The sequence below is a fragment of the Phasianus colchicus genome, chromosome 4 (genome assembly GCF_987193195.1).
Source record: "Phasianus colchicus chromosome 4, bPhaCol1.hap1.1, whole genome shotgun sequence".
NCBI classification, from domain to species: Eukaryota; Metazoa; Chordata; class Aves; order Galliformes; family Phasianidae; genus Phasianus; species Phasianus colchicus.
The window spans coordinates 24,319,866-24,345,676 of record NC_143439.1 but is presented as its reverse complement, the minus strand read 5'-3'; the positions used below and the strand labels follow the sequence as shown (position 1 = coordinate 24,345,676).

The window sequence follows — 25,811 nt, the reverse complement described above, 5'->3', positions numbered from 1 at the left end:
CATATTTTCTGTATTACTTTGCTTCAAAAGCATTATTAGTGGTTGACATTATTCCGTCTTTGGTTGAAACATCTTTATGAAACATATCATAATCAAGATTTTAAATTCCCGTTAATATTGCTATATATACATCTATCTATATTAAGTACATATTTATACTTATAATGAAATTATCTGCTGAGAGAGCATTCCACAGCAGCTGTTTTTCGTATCTATTCAGTGCAATACAAAGTCATTAGTCTTAAGAAATACTACTTTTTTCCTACAATTAAAATCTACTGAAGAATACAACAATAGGAGGACCTTTTTAGTTTAACCTACTGAAATTCAGACTCAACTTCATCTGTGTTTCAGTTCTCCCTTTTGCAATAGGCAAAATTGTTAGAAATTTTAAATTCACATAACAAAACACTTGCTGATTTCCAACTGGAAACATCTTTCAGAAACACAACACTTTTTCCCAAATTTTAAGGCTATACAAACCATAAAAATTGCCCTTGCCTGGATTATGCAACTTTAACTTTTATCCTTTCCATAACTTGAGTTAAACACAACAATAGGACCTTTAATGCAGTTCTTTAACTGCAAGCAACTTGCTAACAAAATGGACATCTACTTTATCTACTTCATATGTTAAATATCATTTAAATAACCTGTCAAGAGTCTTCAGATTTACACTTAAATGCACTAAAAGCATAAATGCCTGGCCCTGAGAGTGACAGAAAGCTCAAGCCTATGGTGCCTGACTGCCCATGGCTAGGCTAGCCTCAAAGCATACTACATATTCTAGATATACTAGCTTAAACCTAGAATACTAACAAAGGCTTCGATTACCCCCAGGACTTAACATGCCCTAGATAACTCTGATCTTTCAAAGACATCCGAGGGTCTGAGGCTGGATTTCTTTGAAGGATCAGAGTTTGATCTTGAGGGGCTGAGAGGAGGTTTCAAAACACCATCTGTAATCACCATCCTAGTGCTGCTATTCATTGTTTTGGATAACTTCACCACTAATTTATTCTCATCTCTCCTCCAGACTAATTTTCTCATATACAAACAAGAAGCAAGGTTTAACTCAATAGCAATTTTCAACTGTGTAAAGTAGAAACGTAACCTTTGAAGAAAAGATCAAGAAGAAATGGCCTTAAACTGCCACAACAGGCATGGTTAGATCTTGAGAAAAATTTTGAGATGACCATAGGCTACTGCAAGCTCAGTAATTAAGCAGTGAACACTCCTTTATGTCTGTATTTCAGTGCCTCATTTCAGACCTCTCTCTAGGTCCAAATAAATTTACATTCATGATTTTTCTTCTCAGAGGAAGGTATGGAATAATTTAAATCACATTTATACCTTAGAGGATTTAGCAGCTTCTGTGACCAATGCTTCACTGGTTTTTCAGATAAAGAGGCATCTACAAGTTATTATAGCCAACGTAAATATCAGTTTACAGAATCTTACATAGAAATAAAGGAAATGAAGGAAATAAAGATTTCAAGTTGTTAAAGGGCAGAGGGAAGAAAAAGATCTGCTCTCCTCGTAATACCTCACTAGCAGCATCCCAGAGAAACAAGCTTCAATTTCATGCTGAGTGCAAAGAAACTTGCCAGCCAAATACTGAGAGTGAAGATATTTTTCAAAAGGGAACTGAATCAATGCACACAAGAAAATCTTCAAAGTCAAGTTCTACCCTACCACGAAGAAACCAAAGTTTCACAGTGCTTAACCAGATTCTGTACTGCCAAGTCCTGTTAGTACCGTAGTGGTTATTGTCAAAGCTACTTCCAAAGGAGATACACATTCTCACTTCAAGCTTGTGTACTGACTTGAGCAATGAATTTCAGATGAATGAATAAAAAGTCTTGAAACAAAAACTCTCTAAATTTATCAGCTGCAATGGTGCATTCTTGAACTTGTATCATCTGGGAGCAATGATGAAATTGATTGTGCTTAGCAGATATAATAATTTTAAAACATTTCTGATTCAGTGGTCACAAGAAGTGCCCGATAAATATATTGTGAGGGACATTTGAATCCATAACACATTAACAAACATTGATAGAAACATCACCTTATTACATTAAAAAAAAAAAAAAAAAAAAAAAAAGGAGATAAGTAGCTAGGAAGAAATAGAGAAATTATAGAGAAATTAGAAATTATATTTATGTAAAATAAAATAGCATTGGCCACAGAACATCGGAGCATATTCAGCGGATACACAAAGGACTAGCATAGTCTTGCATTTGAACTCATTTCACTTTTGACTCTCCACACTGAAGGCTTTCTCCATTTCTAAAGGCTTATTTGTAAGAATCAATGTGTATCTTCATGGCACCATCCCATTCTGAAGCTCTCCACAGGAATCTGCTTTTTCTTTGCTCTCGTACAAAGCACTAACCTTGTACTAACTCTGAAGCATTAGATTGAATAAGCAAATATCCATCGTCAGGTCTATATACAGCAAGCCAGCATTTCATAGGAAGCCTTGTTAGTCAATCCCATATAACAATGCTCCTTTCTGAATGGCCATAGCCGTATAACTCCCTTACAATAAGTTTAAGACGCTCATAGCTGTCTTACCTCACAAAATCCTATTCACCTGCTCAGTGATTTGTGCACCTCTCACTAAGCAGCTAGACTCTGACCTGTCTCAGAAGTTCTTCACTATGTTTATCATTCAAATGATATATTTAATAAGACTGCTGATTAAACAGGTTTTTTTTTCCACTTCTGGTCTTGGCTTAACTAATTAAACCCATCAGAAAAAAGAACAAGTAGTCTTTTATGGAGAGTAACATTACTCACCAATTTTCATTTTGTTTAAAAACAAAAAACAGACAAATAAAATCTCTGTATTATCATTTCAGCATGAAACCCCATGCTCCCATGTCTGTGAGCTTTAAATCAACACATCATTTCATCAATGAGATAAACAGGTAGTAAAGTATTCTTTTCTTTATCCAAAAGATAGTCCAAGAAGTTTGTGATGACATCTTGTATGGTTTTTAAAATACATAGAAATACAAGAATAAAGAGCTCAAATATACAGGAAGATTTCAGTTGACATAGCTTGCATTCACTGAAACAAAAGACTGTGAAGATACCTTTGTGAATAAAGATAACAACATTTAGCATTTTGTTTATAAAAGCCTTATTTTTTAAACACTACAATGATTTTAACTTGACATATTGTACAATTGGCCTAGGGTAAACATAGACAGGAAAAACAACCCTTTTTCTGTTGTCTATACAAAATAACTCTTGCCCTCTTGGCATGATAAAATGATCTGCAATAAATACTGCTCATGTTCCTATATCTTTACTAATTCACTTTGAAAAGCCAACAATACCTGTAGGCGCATTCTGTTGTGATTAATGGTGTATGCAATGGCATTTGCGTAACAACGTACTTCTAGTTCTAAGAGTTTTCAAGGTCAAAATTGCATCCAGAAAATGTCGTCTTAAACTAATTATTCTTTAAGCAGAGTAATTTTCATGCATAGTAATTTGCTGATTAACTTATATGCAAGATGATATAAAAAGTAAAACATGAAGATTCAGATTAAACAAATTCACCTGCATTTCCAGGAAAACTTCAATGGGAATGTTCCCATTCTTCTTCCATTATATGTTGGAAGTTCAAACCACAACCCAGCTAACTTCAGCAGTGTTATTAGCTGCGCTGATAATATCAGCATGAGATTGAAGTGAAGTAAACTCTCTTTCACAAGGTCTGTTAAGAAAATGAAATACTGACCAAAAAATCATGCCATGAAATGTCAAGTGCCATAAGTCCTTATTTTCTGGCCTGCCTTTGCAAATAGCTGTAAAAGAAGAGAATGATGCAAAAGATTTGTTCTTAGCCTTTAAAATACCTGAGAGATTTATTTATCTCTGAGAAATTGTCATCACTTACAGACGAATACATTCATCATACAGTGTGCAAGGGGGAAAGTTATCAGCAAATTTTCCACTAAACACATATTCCTGTTGCTTTATGTTCTTATAGCATTCTTAATAATCATTACCATGTATTAAAACAATTTCCTACTGTTAAAGAGAACAACAAAATTTCATAAATTATCTTCTATGCTAGAATACTTAACAAAAACAAATTCATTTCAATTTTTGATACAATTCAGTGTGCAAAAATAAACGGAAAGCTAACAAACAAAAAGCAACATCTATTAAAAACAGCACCTATAAAAAGACATTTAGAACCAATAAATAAGTAAATAGACACACAACTATCAGTATAACAGTCATGTGCAACATTGTACAGAATCATAGAATGGCCTGGGTTGAAAAGGACCACAATGATCATCGAATTTCAACCCTCCTACTATATGCAAGGTCACCAACCACTAGACCAGGCTGCCCAGAGCCACATCCAGCTTGGCCTTGAATGCCTCCAGGAATGGGGCATCCATAACCTCCCTGGGCAACCTGTTCCAGTGTGTCACCATCCTCTGTGTGAAAAACTCCTAATATCTAACCTAAACCTTCCCTGTCTTAGTTTAAAACCACTCCCCTTGTCATTATCACTATCCCCCTCCTGTTCATACACTTCCTTCAAGTATTGGAAGGAACATTTTCAGTCATGTCTAACAGTCAGATGTTTGTTTGAGCACCTTAGGATCTAGAAAACAAAAACAGACACCACCACCATACCTCACACGCATTTCAATCATCTAGGATAGAATTAGCTAAAAAATCATAAAAAAGGTGTGATTTTATGCTCTCACACTAAGACAAACGTTTTACTTAAGGTATCAATCAAGATGTAAATGAGGAATCACAAAATCATATTTAGAGACAGAAAAAAACAAATGGAATATCTGTTCCTTTTAAGGCAGTATAAATAAACTCCAGTTAGCAGAATCAAGCCTGACTTTTGACCTAGTCTGTTAAATCATGCAGTACATCATTTTGGATTAGTACAGAAAACTGTAAGATGGACTCTTCGTCTCATAGATAAGTGTTATAAAATAAATTCTGAAGCGACATTTAATGACTTGGTGCAATGTAAAGGTCTTCCGGTAAAATAAAAGTGGACATAGAATGGCTGACTATGACTGCTTAAGAGAAACAAGATTTTTAAAAGTGTGCAAGGGTGAGCATATCCAGATGACATGATAAACAAGAGGATGTAAAATGTTCCAGCTGATATGACAACTAATTGAATCACTTTCAATGTATTTTAGTACATTAAAACTACTACAGGCAAGATTTAGTTAGGAGATCAAATATTTTAATATAAACTGACTTTAAGTACCAAATGTAGCATGGCCTAGGCACCTTATCTATTCTATTAAATCTACTGACTGCACTGTGTATCATATAATTATAGAATGGCCTAGGTTGAAAAGGACCTCAAAGATCACCTAGTTTCAGCCCCCCTGATGTATGCAGGGTTGCCAACCACTAAACAAGGCTGCCCAGAGCCACATCCAGCCTTGTGCATGTATATACACGCTGTGTAATTCAGGTTTTCATAAAGATTACATGCTATTGATTACTGTAAAAACAAAATAATAATAATAATTTGCTACATGGCTGTATATTCTGATGTCAATTTTATTTTATGTACATTTCCTAGAGGCAGATGCATATGTTAACTAGCTGCTATTAGCACCAGGTGTCCCATTTCTATTGGATATGTGGCAAGTGATACCTAAGAAGTTATCAGGATCAAGTTTCTCTCTTCACGCCTGTGATAAGTGGTGATAATGCTAGCAGAAATAAGGGGAGAGGGAACTGCAAGATGAAGTTTTAAAAACCTCTGCAGAAGTTAAAAAGAAAAAAAAAAAAGTATTTGATTTTAAAATCAAGATCAATCAAACAAAATCACAGTATCTGACTAATGTAAACTACTCAAACTGTGTAATACTCCAACTATAAGCAACCAATTTGCACTTAAACAATATACATTTTTGATTACTAAATTGCATCACGCAAAGTCAAAACCTACATTTGTGAAAAGAGAAGTTTCTTTAGACAAGAGACAGAACCCAGTAAAGCATGGAGATGTCTCTTGTATGTTAGGAACGAAGGTGGCAGACTAGAGCAAAGACATCCAGAAAAGAATTAACAAAACCCAGAAGTTGACTCCCGGCATGCCTTCTCATCAAGGAAAAGTCAAACAAAATGAACAATAACTGCAGGTGAGTAAATGAAAAATATCACTCAGGTAAAAGCTGAAAATTTGAGAGGCAGTACAGAAAAACATCCTGAGATCCCTTCTCCCAGAAAATACCTCTATGCTATAGCATACTTAGAAAAATCACTTTCATAACATGAAAGGAACACTGCTGTTCGTATCTCATGGGAGACATAGTTGCTAAGATAATTTGACCATCTATATTTGAAAGACCTGGAATGAAGGTTTCTCTATGTCAATTTTTCATTGGCATTTTAATTAAATAATTGGTCTAAACTCTAAACTGGGAAGTGAAATGATGATCTTATTTAAACAGAATAACTGAGGTCATCAAATGACTTTTAATTAAATTGTTAATTGATTTTTCTTTAATTCTTTAGGATGATTGATGGCAGCACTCTTAGCTGCTCAGTTTGTTAATTGCCATCATGAGTCAATTCCATGCAGTGCACTTCGGTATGGCTGTTCTAGTAACTCCTTATTAAAAAAAATAAAATTTTCCATTACTTCACTACACCATCTAGCATTATTCTCGTACACATTACGATGCAGTTCAATTAAAAAAAAATAAATGAAGGTAGATCGATCACTTTCATTTGATGTAGTTTACAAATTAATGTGCTAATAAATTAGTAGCTCAATCACATTTTCTAGCAAATCTTGTTCCAATTGGCTTAATAGCTCTTCTTATGATTGTCAGACAGAATGTTCATATAATTTCTGGAAATGACACAGAACCAGCTACCTTAAACTTCCCTTAACAGTTGGAATAGAGATGGCAATTTTTTCTGGCATATTCTGTAAATTCATTTGCAGATTTCTGTAATCTCCTAACAACAGACCTTCAATGATTATGCATGGAATAAAGACCAGGAGAAATGACAGCTTGGTTTCATGCACAACTACTGCTATCTGTCTTCAGTTTGTTGACAGCATAACTCCTATTACCACCAGCAGTGCAACTGTTTCATCTTCTGTGAAGGCAAACTCTGAATTTACTTCTTTTTACTTTGGGTTAAGATAAGCAATTATTACTGCTCCCAACACTCTGAAAATATAGCAGAGATGAATTCTTGATTTTTTTTAAAAACAGATTCTATGCTCACGAGAATACTGTCAACAAGATCTGAGCTTCCATGAAGCCTTTCTAAATGTGCACTGAAACAATTTACTAGCATAAATGTGATTCTCAAAAAGCAAATTAAAACAATCTCAAATAACTAGACCAAGATTTTCAGAAGCAGACAACTCAGCAAATCTCAGTAAAAAGATCATTTCACCATCAGGGATGGCAGAGCATTGCTGTATTTCTGAACTGTAATAATAGAATATTTGTAGAGGGTGTATGGAGAACATATCATCTAGAGTATCAGCTCACTGGTATACTCAAGAGCATGATAAAATGACAGGCTAACTTTTATTCATTTGCTTATAATTAGCATGATAGGGATGACTCTTTGCCTTCCTCATCATGCAGAATATCTAGGTGTCAAAACAAATGCACCTGACAGGCAACCATTTCAAAATATGATAATATTTGAGATAAATTTAGATCTGAAAAAATATTATGGAGGGACAGTTTTCAAAAACGCCAAGAAGAAAAACAAGCATTTTGATAACCAAGTATTTATCTTGAGTTTATTCACAACCTTTGAGTATATGGATGGTTACACCTGTACCTACTTTGAACTTAATCTGCACATTAAGGCCTCCTAAACCAAACAAGGTGCTTGAATTGGAAAGGACTTTAAAAGAGGTCTTCCATCTACAATACACATATCATTAGATTTCTTTCCTCTGTTTCCACAGTCCTTCAGGTTACTTTGAAAGTAATGCCTAGGTTATTATGCAAATGAATAAGTCTTCTTTGCTTAACGAATTATATCTATGCAATGGTGTCACACTCCAGGATCTGATCCATATGCTCTCTAATTTGTACCTCCTACTGTCATTCAATAAACAATTTATCTGTGAGTTTTTGTGAGATGATCATTATCCATATCAGTAAGGATATTCCGCATGAAAAAAAATCATATTTGTTATTTTTGTTGTCGAAGTTATTTAAGGTTTTCTCGTAGAGGAACACCATCCTTGAAAAGCCATTCTTTTGTCAAAACATTTGCAAAATCAAATGTCATCTACGTCTGTCAAAGGAGAAAAAAGGGAAAAAGAATAAGAAATTCCTCTTGCTAAATACTCCTTCGCACATCAACTACATTCATGCTAATGGACCATGTACTTTGGTCATCTGTTTAAATTAAAGAAACTGCCTTCACAGTAAGAAATCTGCATACATTGTCAGTTGTTCTAGTTCATTACCTATTAGCAAATGTGAAAAAGGCAAAGCCAACTTTGACATCAATGTATAATGAATTCATTAATGTGTCTGGAACATTTATCTTTTGGGGAGAAAGCAAAGGACAATAAAAAGGAACAATGTAGATAATGCTTTATTAATAACATTTGTTGAAAGAATAGTGGCAGGAATAAATTCTCAAGACATTTCAGCATTTCCTTAATTCTTGAGTTTTGGTAGTTTATTACAAACTTCTGGTTTCAAGTTTAAGACAGGAGGATTAAATCATGAAATATGAGCTAATCATCAAAGCAACAGTCATGCAGCTTGCCATTTAACAGATTACACTACTATGGAACGTCTGATTTGTCTGGATTTCAGGAACTGTTTTACTCGAGCACTTCCACTACAATACAAATATATAATTTCCATATGAAGTATTACAGGAAAAAAGAAAGTGCTCAAATTAAAGTTTTAGTCAAAGGCAATTTATAGTGTAAGACTGGCTGTATTTTTTTCTGTATTTTTTTCTCCAGATATAATGATTTAAAAATATACAGAATTTTAATTACTATGTTTTCAATGATACAGCTTTAAAATATATATATGTGTGTGTGTGTATATATATATATATATACACACACATATAAATATATATATATAAAATCTCCAAGACAATCTCTTCTTTTTTGAAAAGCCAGTCAGAAATTTCAGCTGTATTTGTCTGTTCTCCAGATGTGCTACATGGTTGTTTTCTCCATCAAGGCTACTTAGATGGCCCGATGTAAGTACAAATAATTAATAATAAAGATCTATTCTGTATCATAAAAGAAATTAATACAGGTGAGAGTTTCTTCTGAAATAATTAAAAAAAAAACATCCGAAACACCAGACTTTGTATGAATGGGAAGTTTCATTTACTCAGCCATGTAACTGCTAAGGGAACACAGGTCCAAACAGCCTCCAGCAGTCTCTTGGATAGGATGGGAACAGGTTTAAAGAAATGGCATGGAGAAGCAATGAACAAACTCTTCCACAGATGAATTGTGGGAAACATACCAGAAAACTTGTGAATGATTCCATATCAAATAAGACACCATTTTACTTGGTACTTTCATTTCAGACTCACTAAATGTTCAACCTATGTCAAGTAGGATTGCTTTGTGATATTACAGAAGAATAAAAAATGTATTTTAAACAAAATACAAAAATGAATTAGATGGGATATGGGATCAGTAAGAAAAAGAGGCATGATTTAGGGAGAATGGATTCTTCAATAAAAAAGATGGAAAAAAAGTACCTTGTCAATTGGAAGTCACTTCTCCTACTGCTCTGTAGACACATAGACCAACATTTCCTTTCTAGAGCTAAGAGCCTCCTGACCTGATATGTCAGCTGGTATGGAGTATTAAAAGCAAATGATCCTCACTGCTTCCAGCAGAGGCAGTTAGAGATTTTTTTTTTGCCTGGACCATCCCGAGGCTGTCCGTACTGACACACAACTCACACCTCCAGATACAATCCTGTTAGAAATCCTCTGTACAGGAAGTGAGACCATCTCTACACCACACCCAGGCACCTCTCTCTCCTTTCTCACGCTGCCAAAGAGCAATGTGGGCAGTAGGCCAAACTTGGACCAAACCCTGCTATGATCAAGGGAGGGCTAGTCACAAGCAACAGCATGATTGCTGCATCTACCCTAATAAAATTTAATGTTAGTTCAACTCTTGACACCATAATTCAAGTCAAGTATTGCCTAAATGAGCATGTCAGCAATATCTTCCTTTACAAAATATATATGTCTTTATATGTGCGGAGCCTGCTACCTACAGAAGTACGGGAAAATCATAGTTCAAAACCAAGCAAAAAATGATTGCATATTTTTCCAATTTTTACAGCTGCATGGGAAACTTAATCAGGTTGATAAAAGGTTAACAAAACATGTACAGGAAAACTGCAATCACTGATTAATTGATTTTCACTTTTGTTTAACTGGGTAATTTTTATATGCTCATACTCCACAATAAAGCCTAAATGGTTTCTGCTGTTCTCATCATTACAGTTGATCAACCTTCCCTTTCTGAAGGGGAATCCTGTAAGCCTTTTGCTTCCAGCACACCCCCCAGGCAGACAAAACAAAAGACAAACCTAGCAAATGCTTCTTTCTCAAGGTATGCATTAATCCCAATAGTTAGTTCTTTGTAATCAGGAACAGGTTATACAAACAGACAAAAAATAATGAGTGACTTCAGACCAAAAACGTTTTAAGAAATTGGGACCACCACCGGGTTTAACTTAAATCTTAGTTTCTCTGCTCATGTTCCTCTCTGAAGCAGCATTTAAGCTGAAATAAGGTCTCAGCTTTGTATCATATCTTGTGTAGCAGCTACTGGGAAATTAGATCAGGACTTCACTGGATCCAGTGCATCCTTCAAGGTCCAAACACCAATCTGAACACTAACCTCTGAAATGCTGGCCTGGGAGTTCATCTGACCTTGCCCAGCTGCCTCATCCTTCCCTTCTCACACCCCTGCTTTTCAGGAAGAAATGGCTCGTGCACTGATCTTGAGCATTTTATTTGTTATCACTTCCAGCATTAACAGGACCACTGCCTAAATATTCTGAAAATGTACCTTTATATACAAGGTAGCATACATAGAAAGAGCAAAATTGATTAGATCGTTCACTAGCACCACAAAAGTAGAAAGCTCTGCTAGAAGGAAACTGTGTCTCAGAAGCATATCTGCCTATGTGATTCACTGAAAAACAAACTAAAAACTTGGCAGTAACCAAGAGGATACCAAAAAGAGAACATATCTTCCTAGCTCAACAAAATCCCCCAGAAATTGATGAAAGTAGTACTGGTAGAGTAATTAGCAAAAGCAGTTAATAAATAATGTGCAATAACAAAAAAAATGCATGAAAGGCAGGAAATCAAAAGTCTAAATGGACACCTGTAACAATACTGGAATGAAGCATACTTTGGTGTAAAAGAAAAAAAGAAATAATTTAAGGTTCCTACACTTACTGTCTTCAAGGGAAACAACTGAAATAATACCTATGTTCTTTATATTTTCTATTGTCAGAAATGTTTTAAACTTGAAGATTTCAACTCTGTTCTTGGTAGTTGAACATATGACCAAATAACCTTGTGCTGAATCATCAGTAAATTCAAATAAATGTACTTTACCTTCTTTCTAGTCTCATTTACTTAATTGACATGATATGTGTGGTAAAATAAGCAGAATAAAATAATCTCCAGTAAAATTACGTATTAGGTAAATATGTGTAGCCCCACGTGAAGTTAAAGACAGAAAACTGCTGCCACCACAAACAGCAATGCTCTGTACTGCTTCCTAGAGCTGATGCAAATAGGAGCTAAGTGTTCCTTCTCTTTGATCCATTCATATTGACCAAGAAAGAGGAGAAAGCAAATTTCATCAGGCATTTCTCAGTGATACACTAGCATAAGCACCAGTTTCAAAGATTTACCCCAGTGTGACTACTACTGCTGCTTCTTCTGTATTACCGTGTCCAAGTTTTCCTTCACCAAGAAGCAATAGATTACTTCATTCCAGAGCATGGAAGTCTACTCCCCACCTGACAGATAATAAATAGTTTAAGCAGCATATAAAGGCTTCCCAAATTTGTCATGTTCAGTGTTTAACTCAAAAATCAATTTCCTGAAAGCACATTGCTCTAAGACAAAGTATTTAATTGTGATATATGTTTTTGAAACACCAGTGACCATACTCGGTTGCCAGCTTGTAGAATCAAAACGGCACACGTGAAAACAGAATTTGTCATTATATTTTAATGCTATTCTATAAAAGAAAATTAACTTTATAATATATTTTTTTTAATTAAGCTTTTTAAAAGGTCTCTGTTAAGAATGGCAGATATGTCTTTTGACAGTATGTTGGGATTAGCTATAAATATTAATCAGGTGTTTGTATCATAAAAACAACTGTTACTCATACATTCTCAATACAGTTCCAAACAGATGCTACAGAACAGCTGTGAGTACAGATCACAAACTGTTCAAAACCAGCTTTTCAAACTTTCAAGACTTCAGACTTAACTGATTCTAATCTCTAACCTACATGAAAGCCTTCATAGTAAACTCATGAATAAACTCCTTAACCAATATTATTGCAAAGTACCAAGCAACATGCACCGTTTTTAGTGTTGTTTGTTTGTTTTCTCTGGAAAGATCAGCACAGGCAGAATCATGGGAAAAGAGAGCACAGAGTTTAAAAATATATTCACTTAATATGGCTTCTTTAATGATATTTAAATAAATGGAACATAAAAAGAACGTCAATAAAATAATTCAGCTACTTCTTATGCTGTGAAAAAAATATGAGAACAGAATAAAATGCTGTCAGCTATAGCATACTCCAAGAACAGGACCACAATTTATATTTATTCTTTAAAACAACTAAAGTAATGAAGGCAAAGCATTACAGGGTGGTTCTTTTTCTTTAGGTAGAGCAATAATAATATCAAATGCAATGGCTGTCATAAAAACAGTGAGAATACAAAACATACATACTCTTTTTATATGTGCATATATATTTAAGTACAGGCAGTCAAGGATTTCAGTTAGTTAATCATCTTCCATTATTGTCATAGATGTAAGTACATTTATGTCAATTAAGATATTATAGATCTCCACAATCTGAGAAGACCAAAACTGGGACACACTTACTTATTGATTAAGGCCAGTCTTTAGTACTAACAACTCCAGATTTAAGAACTCCCAGAATCACAGAGCAGCTTGGATTCCTTTCAGTTATACAAAGACTGATTAGATCCTTGCTTGCCTAAAGCAAGTTCCCAATTCATGCATTCACTATTGTTAAGAATTTTACAGGAGAGCTGTAATCTTTGAGACCCAAACTCCATGCTAATCCAGCATCTTAAATACATATTTAAAAAACATCTAAGTAATTTCACACTGGTATATAATATCCTAAACAAAAACCTCTCTAAGGAGACACTACTCTCTAGAGCCCAGATTCATACACTTAAAACAAAAATCTCAGTTCTGTGTGCAATTGGGTTCTCAGCATCTGATAGTTGCACATGGCAACTTGCAGGATTGGGGCTCACTTCAGCCTTAATATACTGAAGATTTCTTGGAGTAACTCAATTCCAGAAAGGAGCTGACAAATAATGGTATAACGTGGCACAGTTGTCACAACAAAGAGAAATAATTAGAAATCATTTTTCTTCAACAAGGCTTAACTATAACTGAGGTTTATTAGAATTATAAGAGATAAGTAATTAATTTAAAAAAAAAATCACAGACCACGAGGGAGCCAACTCATGATCTTCAATTTATTAGCTATCTGAAATACAAATTGCAACTAAAATTTCCTTTCAGACCAAGGCTGTCATGTTAAAAGCTGTATGACCGAAAGTGACAGACAACATCATCTTTAAGATGAGGAATACTTTGCCATAACTCTTTCCAGCTCCTTAAGTGATGCACTCATACTCCAATAGAATAATGGTTTCTTTATTGACTTTTTTTCCTTCCAACACCAATGAAGTGGTTATCTGTCAAAGTACAAAAAGAGCCCTAGTTTTTCTTCCTTCTGCCACTTTCTCCCATATCCACATGCAGGATGACTGCTGTGTCTGTCCATTCATAAATCTCAAAGAACTAGAAAGAAAAACCCAACAACATCTGCTAAAACTCTTTGTAGGAAAGTAAACTAGAGATTTTGTTCAGGAATGAATTCAATTGGCAGGTAATCAGACTCCCTGAGAGCTTAAAAACATAGTACTCCTATACAAAAGAAAGCACTCTTGCAGAGGGATTAAAACTTCTTCAGAGGATTTAAAGCTGTAGGGTAAAAGAAATAAAATAATAATTAAGAATCACAACACCTGAAAGGCCACCGACCACACAAAGAAATGATTATTTAGTATTGCTACAGCTTTGTCTTATACAATTCTTAAGATACTATTTCTGTAAAATACATTGATAATCAAATAAGATGTGGATAAGAACACAGCTTCAATAGTCTAAAAATAGCATTCACTGCATTTGAAGATTATTATTTTTTGTTTATCTTTACAGAGAAATGCAGTGAATATCAAAAGAAGGTAAATACAAATCAGTAAGTTTACCTGAAAAATACTAAAACACTGCAGTCCTTTCCTTCATAAGAAAACCTACCTTGAACACTGATAATATCTGATGCAGTTTACTTGAGTTAAATATGTTTATAGTAAAGAATGGATGTGCATCTAACCAAGAAGCTGCAGACCCACACAGCTGAAGCCAGCATGCATTGTGCCACCAGGACTGCATCACAAATACACTGTCCACAAATATGAAGTTTAAAAGAGTACAAGAGTTGTTATTTCCTAATTTCCTAAGAATAAGTTCACATCTGGAACTGAGCAGTTCTTCCCAAGGACAGACTACTGAGACAAAAGTATGACAAAAACCGATGAGAAGTTACAGATCAGAACAAAAGGTTTCTGACACTCATTTGGGGTTTGTTTATTACATTTATGTTCAGTAGAGTAAGCTTAGCAAAGTTACTCTCAAGGGAGCAAGAAATGTTTGCTGTGATGGAAAAAGACAGTTTTTCAAGTGAAGTGGAGATAAAAGTGACCATGTGTTTAGGGACACTGACAAGCATCCCAGTTGTCTTGAAAAGAGCAAGCATTACCTGAAGGCTCGAAAGAATACCTCTCTTCATCCATTTTAAACTGCTGGAAATGATTTTATCACTTCCCTAGAGCTAGAATCCCTTGTACACAGAAGAAGGAAGACTTGTTTATGCTACGCTGAAGACTTGCCACATTCCATATGTACAAGGTCAGACATGGAGGAGCAGTCAACAATGAGTAGTTTCTTGCATACAGATGAATGACAGCAGCTACACATGATGGAGGACTGTTTAATCACTGTTAAACTGACTGGAGAATCATAACAGACCTAGTGCTTGGATTCTCACCGTTAGAAAAACTGCAACATAAAATTCAGAACAGACTTCCTCTCAGTCAGAAAGGCATGAAAACCAAAACCAATTACAAATAACGAAGTTTATTCTGCCCATATAGTGATGCCTTTCTAGAAAACTATTTACATTTTAACATAAATAACATTTCCTCATTCTACTAGTGAAATGAAAAGAACATGAGCTGGATAGTGCTGTTTTTGTACAATGAAAGCAACAGATACTAAGCAGTAATCACAGTGAAGCTGCCTTATTGGCAGCTTTACTGTATGTTGTGTGGAGTAAAATATCCATAATGTAGTAATTAAAAGTTATATCTACCTTTTATAAATGGGAGAAAAAAACCCTCTGCATAAACATGCTTTCATATACCTATTTTTACCTAATTTACTTAAGGTACTTCTCTCAAATTTTTCTCTTTTAAATGTTTCTTCAAGAACAGTAAACTTAAACACTTAATAATTACTATTAACAATAATGATCCGGAACTGGTGGAGATGTATGGAAACAGAATGTAGAGGTGATTCACTGTACATCTTAGTTATGTTGTGCAGGATATTTTTCTTATGGCCAAGAAGAATGGAAGCAACATCTAATTTAAACTGATCATAGAATCATAGAATTGCTCAGGTTGGAAAAGACCTTCAAGATCATCAAGTCCAAACGCAACCTAACCATACTGCCCTAATACCTGACAGGCAAGTATCCTTAGCTTCAGAGGAGGTTAAAAATTGTCTCCAATGGCAAAGTCCCTGTTACATTGCCAAGAATACTGAAAACAAAATTATACGGTCCATCTACTATTTCATGAAATATGTTTTCAAGAAATATGCAAAAACGTTATGTCAAGGATTCAGAAATGCGAGGAAAGACAGTTCTTTTAAGGACAGATCAAGAACTCAGGGACAGTAATAACAAACATGTTCCATTAGAGAAACACAATCCGAATTCATGGAAGGTTTCTGTCCTAAAGATTTTGTTTACAAGCTAAAAAACTGTGCTACCTGTGACAAGATCAGAGACAGTCAAGAAAAATAATGGCAGAGTCTTTATCCATAGGACTCTGCTCTGCACTAGAAAGACAATACAAAACACGTGTAGATGCACACACATTTATATCCGTACATATATGAATTACAATTATGCACAGGTAAGCTGACGTTCAGAAAATCTGAAACATGGCACATGGGGTCTAACACATTCAAGCAACAAATATGATCCCATCAGTAAAATGCACATTTCTATGTATTCCGAGAGAAAGAATAGTCACTGGAGAAACCAAAGATGACTGTTCCACTTCAGCAAAGAACAACAACTAGAAGAGAATGAAGAAACGGAATGCCTGACTACTGGCACTGAGTAAGTACTGAACTGGAAAGAAAGATGCTAACTATGTATAGAAAAGAAAAACATGATATAATGATAAATGCAGGCAGAAGGTATCAAACCAGGATAACAGTCACCTAACAAAGAACCATGACTGTGGACTATTCTCTTTGCAGTACACAATGCTGTACGAACAATCATTTCAGAAATATAATTCTTATTAAAACAGTGCCGCAATTGAAGACTGAGATAGGAATGGCATGTCATTACATTACCTGAGACAATTATGTGAAACACAAATGTATAGGGAACAGATAAATCATTGCCACATCTAAACCACAGAGTTTCCTCAGTGTATAGTCTATAGAGGTTAACATCACCAGAGTAGAAGGAGCAAGATATATTTGATGTCCCTGCACAGATAGTGTCTCAGAAATCAATAATTCGAGTCACAAAAGCACTTCTAACAACTGAGGACATCTCTAGAGGGCAGGCATGACCAAGCAGATGCATCACACTGCCAAATATAGAGGAGTTATATCCCTATCGTGTGTACAGACCATACAACTACTCTGCTATTTTGTTAGTAGAATAGCAAATTTTACCTCCTAGGCATCCTAACTTTTAAGAGGTATGAGACAGATCCAAGGCAAGCTCCTGAAAAAGCGCTTACTACTCAGGAAAGCAGAGGCAGAGTCAGTACAGCCTGTTCTTTCTCAAGGAACTGCAGTGCTCAATAATATTTGCTTTGGTAAACATTTAGATAGCCAATCCTGAAGGGGATATCTAGAACCCAACTTTACACATCTTTACCTTGGCATTTGGGCCATTGCAGATGAAAAGATAATCAATTAATTGCTGAGATATCTGTCCTATACTTCACAATACAGTGAAATAACGTTTCTTATGAAATTTGTAGAGCTGAGTAAACAGGACCAAGAAACTAAAATATTTCCCTGCTAGGGAAGAAATCTAAAGCTCCATTTCTGATTTCAGAACTCTGTTTTAAAACTTCAAAAGTCGCTGAATATCATCTGTGAGGTCATTGAATCTCACTTTGATTTTAAAGCACCTCCAAATTTCCAAGACATGAAAAGATGGAAAGGAAGTACACATTTAAGCAACCCACCAACAGGCATATCAGTCAGCAACAACACGCTACAATTACAGCAACAGGCTTGCTGCTGTTTTCAAGTGTATAAGCCTTCAGCAAGGTCCTTAGTGCTGCAGGCTTATATTACCATTTCTAAAACAGAAGTGATGATGACACACTAAATTTTAAGCATAAAATGCACTGATCTCCTCTGGAGGTAGAGTACATGGTATTGATCTTAGCAGTCCTAGTAGAGACAGCAAGCTGTGACTGATAAAAAGTCTTGTTGTTCCTAAATGCTCTTAAGGAGACTATGAAAGCAGATGCAAGTTAACAAAAATTAGAAAGGACTGAGAGCTGCAGTTACATTTTGAGGTTGCTGACTTAATCATTAGAAAACGATTTTGAACAGCATTCCCCAATTCTCGTTTCATTCACTTGCTTCTGAAAGGCAAAAGCATGCAATTATGTAGATACACACCAGAAACTTCATAAACTTTTAAACCACGTATCACCAAATACTCTGTTTCCACTAGCTATCAAAGCTCCACTGTGTTAAAATGTAAAAACAGATCCTTTCCACAAAGAAGGCAGCTGTGGCCAGAGAAATCAGTGGACTTTTTTTTGTGTCGTGTTATTATATAAAAGAAAGGTGTGGTAATCCATAATGGACTCTACATCAGCTGTTTTTGAGGAGAAACAGAGATGTACCTCATTAGCAGTTGGTAAGCCATTCCATAGAATAGAATGCAGCTAACTCAGTTGATGCTGTATTATGGTGTTAAACTGTGCTAAAATAAAGAAACATTAAAACAAAATTCATCATTAAATGCAATGGAATACACAACTCCAGAAACTTATCAACATTCCAGAATCACTTCTGCAGATGTAGTTTCAAGCAGAGCAATGCGAAGCTCAAGAACACAATATTTAACATAGTAAGGATCAGATTACTCAAAGCCAAGATCCCAGTTCTTTTCTTTTAAATACCTCTTCAGTCTTTTTCAAGGGGGAGAGACTGATGATTTCTATTGGTTTTGGAGGGAGAAATCCAGCACACATTAGATCATGGGCACGTATTTCTTTTGCATTACAAAAGCATACACAAAAATATACGCAAACACCTCTATGTTGTTGATAGAAAATCTGCTTTTTTATTCTGAATGTGATGGAAGATAGGAAATATTCATGTTATCCTGCTCAAATACTCATTTCATACACTTGATAATATGCTCAATATTTAGGTATCATATGTGGCACAAATATCTCAGTCTTGGTGGGTTTATTTATTTTTTAATAAAGTTATTCCATATGTTGGGATGTATAACTAAGAAAGTACTGCATATTAAAAAGTTGCTTTATGTTGCACGCAAATCAATTTACACATACATACAACAATAAAAATCAACAATAGCTTTTAATGTCAATAATCTCCAGAACATGAATAAAAAGCTCTTGTTTCTAATACTATGCAAATTATTTATCCATTTACTTTATTAATAAAACATCACTGTATTACATAGAGACATTTTGCACTTCTGTTTTTGAGATATTTTTAAATTAGGTTAGATTTGACATGGGACTATTTGAGGTAATGTGGTAATTAAGATTTGAACAGATGTCAGCATTAGTAAGGGACTCAAATGAGGTGTAGAGAGATAAATGCACTATTTTAGCTGTGCTGGCATGCCAGGCACCATCAAGAGAAGATAGCGTGGCTTCAGCAGTTCTTTGTTCAGGAGAGATTCTGGAAAATTGTACAGTAACTCAAGCTTTCTGCTATCATACAATTATTATACATGATCTTTCAGACTTACAGAAATTACTGTTCTATCAATATTAATGACATTATAGAATTTGATCAATACCTTATAATTCCACAAATCTCTCAAGAGAAATTATCTCTTGAACTAATGACCATAAATTTAAAAATATCCTATACTTTTCAGCAGTTATTTTTGATGCATTACCAGCCATGAAAACCAGATAAATTCCCTTCTTCACCATTACCACTTAGAAGTCACAGTACTTACAGTCTGAACAGGATAAATTCACTCTGCATGCTGATAACTGTTGTTCACATATAAAGATGGGAGGTCAAGTTAAGCTAGGCTAGATCTAAAATACATTGTTTTCAAATGTTTTCAAGTTAAAACCTCTTCTGGAGAACAAATGAGGAACAAGAAACAAACAAACACAAATAAACAATCAGTCTCTTACTAGACTTCAAGAACCCAAACACATCCTTTTTAATGACATTTTAAGAAGTTGCTTTCAAGTACAAAACAAATATGGTCTTATGTGTGGGTACAGCTCGGGTATCCATGTTTGCCTCAGAACTCCTGAACAAATCCAACCAAATCCATAGCTTTAAAGGGACTAAAGAGGTTCTGGAGAGCACCATTTCCCATAAGTACAACAAGCAATGTGCCGCAGCAAGTTCAGTAAACTCAGAAATAAAACAGATGATAATACTTCACGGAGGATAGCTAATACTAACATAGCAATAAAATCAAATTACAGCTGTCTGCGTCTAGCTAGAACACAGCACTTCTAGAAGTTCTGTAAACTACATTTCTGTTCTGAGATCACCATTGATATTCAAAATGCAGTTTTTATAGCTGGCAGTCAAATCTTAAATACATCCATAAATATACATGTACAAACACAAACACATCTAAAAGAGTCCGAAACTGATTTCACCTTTTTTTCCTAAACTTTTTTCTTTGCAAGCCCTCCACAAGTAGGCTGAACCTGTTTAACATATCTAGAACTGTTTGGAAATGGTTTGTCTGCAATTTTCTTCAATTCTTAATGTTTCATTTCCCTGTGTAGTTTTAAGTATACAGAGAACGTATGCTTCAGATTATTTAAATAATCTGAATGTAGGCAAATCTAGATAAAAAGCGTCAGTAGGTCCCCTTCTACTTAGCTCTGCATTTTGCATTATGGTTTTGTCTGCTTAGAATATACTCAGACTTTTAAAAACCTGCTCTTTATTTATTTACATCTTTATTAATTTTATGTTGACTCCATAGGGAGCCAACCTGGAATAAAAGAGGCTTTGTCATTTTTAGGCAAGCGCATAATACATCTCTCTTCATTCACTTGGTCACAGAATTCGTTTGGGGGAAAAAAAAAAAAAAAAGTAACCCATTACTTTTTTTTTTTTTTTTTTTTTTTTTTTTTTTTTTAAGTGAAAGCTAAAGATTTGAGGCATATGGCCGTGATAAAGCTTTTAGGCAAGACTGTTCCAAAGACACAGCTAGTGGCAGAAACTTCTTCCCATCTTGCATAGAAATTAAAGTATGCAGACTACCTATAGGCTCGATTAAGTAGACTTGCATAAGTCCACATGAAATTTGAACACAGAAAGCAAACTGAAACTAGTAACTAAGAAATATGAAAAAAACCTCTAATTAAAGAAAATCGTAGGACAGAAAATATCCGCCACCACAGTATCATAGAACACTTTATTACTGAGCACCAAGAGAAGAAATATTTCTTCTCATTTACAATGAGAAATTGTTATTTCTTGCACACTTTTTTTTTCTTTTTCTTTTTGGATTAGCAATAAATTTTGCTTAACTTAAAGCAGATATGTTAAGTATATAATAAAATCCAGAGACACTGCAACACTCTTGAAATTCTTCATGTCTACTGAGTACCTGAAACATAAACCTTCTGCATCAAAACACTCAAAGATAAATCCTGGCATTCTTTCTCAAAATATCTATTGGAGAAACTATCAGAACATGCAAGCCTAGTTTTCTGACTTTTTCCACTGTCATAAGCAACTTAAGAACCTATAGGAAAAGAGATTTTTTCCTATAGCATAAAAAAAAAACAAAAACCAACACTATGTGAGACAGTTGAAAAAACACTTTTAGAATAGTAGTTTATAAAATAAGCAAAAGCTAAAACTGTCTGGAGAATGACACAGAAATACAATCACCATTCTACCTTTCATTCCTTCACAACAGGTTACAACCATAAACACTTGCATAATGGGAATGATGATAATGACTGAAATACTACTGTGCTATGGGCAATGCTAAGGACGCAACACAAAGTACAATGAGAAATACTCTAAAAAAGAAAAACAAGTAGGACAAAAATCAAACTGCAGAAAAGCAGCACATGTATTACAAGCCACATGACCTGAAGCAAGTGATACAAGCCTGGGCAGCACCTAAACTTGGAAGAAATTGCAAAAATGGCTGGCATGCACTTTGCAAGTGTTTGCAACGATCTCAAAGTAGACGTGGAAACACAGCACAGCAATTGCAATACTGCTCAGAAGGAAAAGTAATATGAGTAAGTTCTTCACAGGACTGGGTAAACACTGCAAAGAAAATAAACAGTTTATGAGTATGAACAAATACAAAGCATTCATTTAAGTTTGACCTTTACACCCAGACTCACAAGGGCCAGGACCAGTAACGTGCGCAGAGCAAGCAGCCATAAGAAGTCACTACATTAAGTGAAGAGGTAATCTTAAGATATCTTAAGTGGTATATTAAGAGAAATGGTAGTGACTGTAATCTTACCGATGTAGCTGTCACTTGAAACAAAAGATACATTCAAAAGAGAGCAAAAGACAAGATTTATAAGAGAAAAAATACTGGGTTCAAGCCCAATTTCTGTCATGGAATTGTTAAACACAACAAAGGGAAAATGAGAATTGTTTGTTGTGTTTTTTTTTAAACTATATTCACTATATTTTCTGCTCTATTTTCATATTTCAAATATAAACTTTCTTTATTCAATCTAAGCTTTACAGAATTCTGTGGTTTTTTGTTTGTTTGTTTAATTTCAACTATTGTAAATTCAGATTAGCTGATTCACTAGTTTTTGAGATCATGTACACAGTATCTATCTGCCACTCCATTTCAGCATGGCCTACAGCACAGATGTAATTACATTTGGATTACAAACACATACGTATGGTATCAAAAAGAGAATACAGAACAAAACATGGAAGAGAGGTTCATAAATTTAATTCTCCAACTCAATTTGTGAAGTTACCCTATCTAAAAATAAGGTTATATTTAGTAGTGTTAGTGTTTGCTTTTTGTTTTGAAACTAGGAAAAAATAAATTACCTTGTGGCAATGAGTACTGAGAATATTATTCCATTTTGATTGCTATGCAACAATGGATAACACAGGAATGAGATCTTACTCTTTCCAGCCATGCTGGCCATTTTTATTTTTCCTGAACAATGTTTTTCTGTTAGATTATAAATATTACTTGTATCTGAAATATTTTTGCGTTATATTTTCCAGATACCTCAAAGCTTTTACTACCACTGTAAAGAAAAAGGTCAGGAGAATTTTGTTCATTTTTTTAATAAAGGAGAAATGAAAGGAAACAAACTAAAGACTAAAATAATACATCTTTTTGGTATGTTGAATAATACATACCTTTGTGTGTATGTGTGTGTGTGTGTGTGTGTGGCTGTAAAAAGCAAAATACTGAGTGAGAACTGCATAATGTAAAAAGAGTTCTTTCAAGGCTTCTCAAAATTTTCCAATCAGACAGAATCACAGGAAGAGTAGAGAAAACCAACCACATTTTAAATCAGGAGTCAAACAATAACATTCTGATGAATAAATCTTATTAGTATTTTCTTTTTGGGAAATAGTTTTTAAAAAGTAAGACATTCACGGAGAAAGGTAATACTTGAGGTAACACAGCTTTCTTCAGGTTACTTGTTCTAGTTACCAAGAGCAAGAAAAGGTCCTTTGAAAAATTCAGAATAAATAAAATACCTACGCACACACACAATCTGTATGTTTTGTCTTATTTTCATCTGGGATCTAGAGTATCCCACACCGCCATGCCAAATGCCAAAACAAGTGCACTCACTGATACTCAGCATAGTGTTCTGTGCTTGAACGATTTAGATAAGCCAACAGCTCATTATCCAATTGAAATACACTTCATACAAACAGAATTATATAGCTAGATCTTACCAACACTTGAAAAAAGAACTGGGAAATCTGTGCAAAATTCTGCAGTGAGCGCTGTACAACATTCAGAGTTTTTTTCTCTACGATTACAAATGGATTAACACTCACACTAAGTTTCTGGATTCCCAAAGGATTATTGCTGTAACATCTGTTTCCTCAAGGTTCATTTCACTGCTTTTCTGCTAGGTTATTATTTTACTAAGTTTGTATTTCCCATAAGGTAAAGGACTATTTCAGGCAACAGTTTCTCTTGTCTCCATTACATGCGGCCACACTATCTCACATGTAAAGATGAGATTTATATACATTTTTTATTTTTTTACTCTCTTTATCACAGTCATTATCAATCCAAGCACCAAGATTTCCAAATTGTACTACATGGCCTGGCATAAACTGCAAGAACACCATACTCTCTGCTAATCCTCTTGTCCTACTTCTTCCATGTATTTTATTCTGTCACATGATTCTATTTACTGCTAATTATTAGTAGAAAAAGTACTGGTTATCCTTCTTCCAAATTTCTTCGAGTATCAAATATTATGAATACTACTGTAGCATCTCCACAACACCGTATTCAAACAAAACGACATCAACTTCTTTTGCACCAGCATTGAACACATGTGCATTTAAACTGTCAAGATATTCTGTAATGTCAAGAAATTATTATCTTATATGTTATCATTTTGACCTGATAAAGAAAGCTTCTTTCTGGGTTACCTGAAATATGCAGATAAAGAAAATATGAACCATAAAAACCACAATTTCTTCCCACTTCAGGCTGTGAAATAAAAGTAAAACAATTTTTTAAAAGAAAATTAAAAAACAAAACATTTTAAAGAATATTATAAAAATAAGAGAGAAACATCTGATTACTACTTTGTTTCCTCTCTTGCCACAGGTGCCAGTCCCAGGGAATCAGTCACACGTAAAACCTTCCTACTGCTACATCTCTCAGAAATATGAAGGAACTTATCTTGCTCCCACAAAGCTACCCCACATCTCCTCATAATTCCAAGTTCCACTGCAGTCCTCCATGATCTCAAAACTTCTGATACAGTGAGCGAATTTCTGTACATCAGGATAACCAAATGTGGTATTTTCTGACTCACTGGATAGCACCAGGAGACCGTAGCAACATCTGGACAGCATGGGCTGGAAGTTGGTTCTTTCTGAGTTATAGGTTGACTGTATCTCTCTGTTCATCATCTTGCACCATTTGACCTGACATATGCTCTCTTACACATCAAGTGAAAAAAAGTGGAATTCTCTGTATGAGGACCTGAGTGCATTGCGCAGAAGTTAATTAAGTTAAAGGATTTCTAGCTGGCAATGATTTATACATTTGATATAGAATTTTTTGAGAGTGATGAAATGTTTGATGTCGTAAGCCAAAAAAAAAGTAAAGTTATGAAGACTGGAAACGCTTTTAGCAGTGAAAAATGCTCAACTGGAACAATGAGTTTGACAACAGTGCTGAAAGCAGTTCACAATTTTAATCATGCTAAATGACTTTGCTTCTAAAAGCTCAGAAAGTCAGTGTCTACATGACACACACATTGAGCATGAGCAATTCTAAAGGACAGCTCCATTGTGACACAAAAAAAGATATGTTAGAATAAATACTACAGTTATAAATTAATAGATTAAAGATGAGTCTCACAAACTGGCAAATACAGAAAAATTCTCAACTTTGTTCTTTCGCATGAAAGTGCATAAGAGTGCTTCACCCTCTCTTGTTACATGCACCTGAATGACTTAGGATACCTCAATACCCCTCTTAAGCTCCCTTCCAGTTTATTGCAGTGTCTTTGTGCATTTTTGGCTGAATTTGGCCCCAAGCAATTAAGATCTCAGACCATCTGTTTGTAAAATACTCTCTCACAAATGCATCATATAGGAATTTTTTTTTCTAATTTACATACTCATAGTATTCAGAATAATAATTTAAAGGATGAATTTCCAAATCTGTTCTCCAGATT

General features: G+C 34.7%; 1 protein-coding gene across 3 annotated transcripts in view; it reads right to left on the bottom strand.

Annotated features, from left to right (window-relative positions):
• GALNTL6 (polypeptide N-acetylgalactosaminyltransferase like 6) overlaps positions 1–25,811 on the bottom strand; it is a 432,220-nt gene that overhangs the window by 343,320 nt on the left and 63,089 nt on the right. The gene's annotated exons all lie outside the window — the stretch shown is intronic.